Here is a 4864-nt window from a genome sequence, read left to right as displayed (position 1 = left end):
GGGGGTGAGGAGGTGGGAGGGAGGTGAGGGAGGTGAAGGATGGGGCAGGTGAGGAGGTGAAGGATGGGCAGGTGAGGGAGGGGGAGGGGCAGGTGGGAGGGGGGAAGGATGGGCAGGTGAGGAAGGGGTGGAGGAGGTGCAGGTGAGGGGGGTGAGGAGGGAGGGGAGGGGAGGAGGGGTGGGAGGGAGGGGCAGGTGAGGAGGGGGTGGAGGAGGGGCAGGTGAGGAGGGGGGGGGAGGAGGGGTGGAGGGGCAGGTGAGGGGGGGGGGTGGGATGGGCAGGTGAGGAGGAAGGGAAGGAGGGGCAGGGGGGTGGAGGAGGTGGAGGAGGAGGGAGGTGAGGAGGTGGTGGAGGCAGGTGAGGAGGGGGTGGGAGGGGCAGGTGAGGAGGGGGTGGAGGGGCAGGTGAGGAGGAAGGGAAGGAGGGGCAGGTGAGGAGGGGGGAGGAGGAGGGGCAGGTGAGGAGGTGGTGGAGGGGAGGTGGGGAGGGGTGGAGGGCAGGGGGGAGGGGGTGGAGGAGGGCAGGTGAGAGGGGGAGGGGAGGGGAGAGGGGGGGGGGTGGAGGAGAGGTGGAGGAGCAGGTGAGGAGGGGTGGAGGGAGGGGCAGGTGAACAGGTGGGGGAGGAGGAGGGGTGGAGGAGGAGCAGGGGTGGAGGAGGGGCAGGTGAACAGGGGTGGAGGAGGGCAGGTGAACAGGGGGTGGAGGAGGGGGTGAACAGGGGTGGAGGAGGCAGGAAGCAGGGGTGGAGGAGGGCAGGTGAACACAGGTGAGGTGAGGAAGAGGAGTGCCGTGACCTTGATAGTGACCAGTGGTGGACGGTGTTCCCAGCACAGAGCCGCCCCGCCCACCTTTTTTGCTCGACGATAATTACTTGTAAAGCGGCTGGCAGATGGTGACGGAGAGCTCCAGCGTGTTCCTCTACTCCCCCCACTACTCCACTTGCTAATATCCCCACATAAAACCAAATTCCACTCCGGTATTAACTAATTCTAGCGCCAGAAATACTCGCTTAAGGCTGGCATTTGTTAGTGGTGTTTGATAAAGGTGTTATGAGGGTAAATACTGAGGTGGATATAAGAGGAGCCGTGAGTGGAGGGGAGAGCGGCTTCAGGTACCTGGCCCCCTCCTCCATCAGACCTGGCCCAGATAAGTGCAGTTGAACGAGTCTCCCGCCGCTGAAAAGATCCGTCGTGCCGTAAAACTTTCCTCAGTGGTTCAGTGTGATTGTGTTGTTGATTAGTCAATTATGTTCATTTGATAATCTGGGATAACACACACAACAGCGCGCCCAGCTTGAGAATGAGGTGTTGCGGGCCAATGAGGTGGCGAGATAGCCAGCCCGAGCGACCAATCATCGTAGTGTTTAGGTAAGGAGGGGCGTGGCCAGTCCTGCTCGCCCGTCGACGTGCCCAGAGAGTTAGTCAAGTGTTTGGCGGTGTGGCGAACCTACTGAGTAAAAATCCCCCCCAGAACAACTGTGTCTTCACGGACAGTCCATGTTGGGAGCTTCACGGCTTCTGCGATTATGTTCACAAGGGATTCTGAAGGATCCCGCGCTTTTGACCCCGAGTGGTGAGGTGCAGTAGTATATATAAACAGTCTGAAGAAGGCGGCGGGGGTGTTGGCACTGGACGGTCACCACAACCACTGATTTTATTACTCGTGTGTTGGTTGTGGTGGTGTGTCGCGGCCTCTGTGGTAGTGTGGCGCTGCTGTGGTAACATACACTAGGATACACCATCACATATCAACAGGTTATAACAACATCTAGTCACCGCAACACTAGCTACTGACGGAGACACTACGATGCATAGACCTGACGGGGGGCGTCACCTGACTCTCTCTAGGTGGAGACTTTAACGCTGGTGGCGGTGAGGTGCGGTGGTGAGGTGTGGTAGTGAGGTGTGGTAGTGGTGGTGGTTGAGGTGGTTGGCTGACGAATGAGTGTCGTTGTCAGTCAGGTGAGGCTTAGTGCTGACATTGCCCCACTCCCTGTGTCACCACTCCCTGTGTCACCACTCCGTGTCACCACTACCTCTATCACCACTACCTCTATCACCACTCACTGTGTCACCACTCCCTGTGTCACCACTCCCTGTGTCACCACTACCTGTGTCACCACTACCTGTGTCACCACTACCTCTATCACCACTCACTGTATCACCACTGTGTCACCACTCTCACTCCTGTGTCACCACTACCTGTGTCACCACTACCTCTATCACCACTCACTGTCACCAGTCACCACTCACTGTGTCACCACTCCCTGTGTCACCACTACCTCTATCACCACTACCTCTATCACCACTCACTGTATCACCACTCCCTGTGTCACCACTCCCTGTGTCACCACTACCTCTATCACTACCTCTATCACCCCCTGTGTCACTACCTCTATCACCTACCTCACATCACCACCCCTGTGTCTATATCACCTACCCTCTATCACCACTCACTGTGTCACCACTCCCTGTGTCACCTACCTCTATCACCACTACCTCTATCACCACTCACTGTGTCACCACTCCCTGTGTCACCACTACCTCTATCTCCCTCCTGTGTCACCACTCCTGTGTCACCACTACCTCTATCACCACTCCCTGTGTCACCACTCCTGTGTCACCACTCCCTGTGTCACCCTCCCTGTGTCACCACTCCCTGTGTCACCACTCCCTGTGTCACCACTCACTGTGTCACCACTACCTGTGTCACCACTCACTGTGTCACCACTCACTGTGTCACCACTCCCTGTGTCACCACTCACTGTGTCACCACCTACACAAGACACAAGGCACCTTGACAGTACCCTCCCCGTCAACAGTCACTAAAGATCCCAGTTAACAGTTATCGATCACTCTATCAACTGTCAACACGCGTCTGTCACTCCAGCTAACAGTCACCACGGACCCTGTCTCCCAGTCCACACGGGACAGTCATAACTGTCAACACCTAACACGGCTCTGTCAATACACCAAGACAGTCATCAGGCGTCGTAGCTACAGTCAAAACACTGTCTATCAAAGCAGTCAATAAGTTCCCTGTCAACGGTCACTAACCGTACTGTCAACACCGCCAGTACAGTCACTAGACGCCCTTGTTAGACTGTCAATCGTGTCGTCAAGTTACAGTTAAACCTATAACAGTTACCTTACAGTTACCAGACAGTCACCCCACACACCCAAGAGATTAAAATAACAGAAACTTAATATTAAAAACATATCCAGACAGACAGACAGACAGACAGACAGACAGACAGACAGATAGACAGACAGACAGACAGACAGATAGACAGACAGACAGACAGACAGACATCAATACATTTTACCAACATAAAAAAACAAAAAATTATACTAAAAGAAAAATATTTAAAAACCGATAAATATTTTTTTAAGAGAGGCGACAAATTATTATTCCCACTCGACAAACTTTCTGATAAATTGACACAAAGTTTAGAAAGTTTAGAGGGAAAACTACATAGAGATAAGAGTCCAGGTAAATTAACTCACCTGCCTACACCTGTCTAACTCACCTGTGTAAAATTAGTTGTGAAAATTAATTAAAAACATCATTTGTCTTATACTAATTAAAATAAATTATTTAAACCGAATGAGTTAAAATAAATTAGTTATCCGATTAAAAAAAAATATCGTTCTCAATTAATTAGAAAAAAAAACTGCAAATAATCCAAACAAAATTAAATATCCGAAAATTAGGTAAACAAAATTAATTAATCAGGTAATTTAGACAAGAATAAAAGAGTTTGTTTACAGGTGTTGAGAAGACTGTAAACAAGAGCAAACAATTAAAATAACACCATAACACACCCTAACACCCTCAACCATAACACACACCTTATCACCATAACACCCTCAACCATAACACACCATAACACCCTCACCATAACACACACCATAACACACCCTAACACCCTCACCCTAACACCCTCACCATAACACACACCATAACACCCTCACACCCTAACACCCTCACACCATAACACCCTCAACCATAACACACACCATAACACCCTCACCATAACACCCTCACCATAACACCCTCACCATAACACACCCTAACACACCCTCACCATAACACCCTCACCATAACACACACCATAACACCCTCACCATAACACCCTCACCATAACACCACACCTAACACCCTCTTCATAACACCCTCACCGCCAACACACCACCAACACCCTCACCATAACACACCCTAACACCCTCACCATAACACACACCCTAACACCCTCCACCACACACCCTCCACCTGCCCCACCCCTCCACCCATAACACCCCTAACACCCTCACCATAACACACACCCCTAACTTACCCTCACCATAACACCATAACACCCTCACCATAACACACCACCAACACCCTCACCATAACACCCTCACCATAACTTACCCTCCACCATAACACCCTCCCTGCATAACACCCTCACCATAACACCTCACCACAACACCCTCACCCATAACACCATCACCATAACACCCTCCTACCCTGCCCACCCTCACCATACTTTCCCCTCACCACCAACACACCTAACACCCCTCCCCACCATAACACCCTCACCACCCCACCCTCACCACCAACACACCCCTAACACCCTCCACCACAACACCCTCACCATAACACCCTCACCATAACACACCCTAACACCCTCCCCATAACACCCCTCACCCATAACACACACTGCTACCCTCTCCATAACACCCTCACCCACTTAACACCCTCACCACATAACACACACCCCCTAACACCCTCCCCTGTAACACACCATAACACCCCTCACCCCTAACACCTCACCCTAACACCTCACCCCTTACCCTCACCACCCAACACACACCATAACAC

The sequence above is a fragment of the Homarus americanus genome, unplaced genomic scaffold (genome assembly GCF_018991925.1).
Source record: "Homarus americanus isolate GMGI-L3 unplaced genomic scaffold, GMGI_Hamer_2.0 scaffold25860, whole genome shotgun sequence".
Lineage (NCBI taxonomy): Eukaryota > Metazoa > Arthropoda > Malacostraca > Decapoda > Nephropidae > Homarus > Homarus americanus.
Note: the sequence above shows the minus strand (reverse complement) of the source record.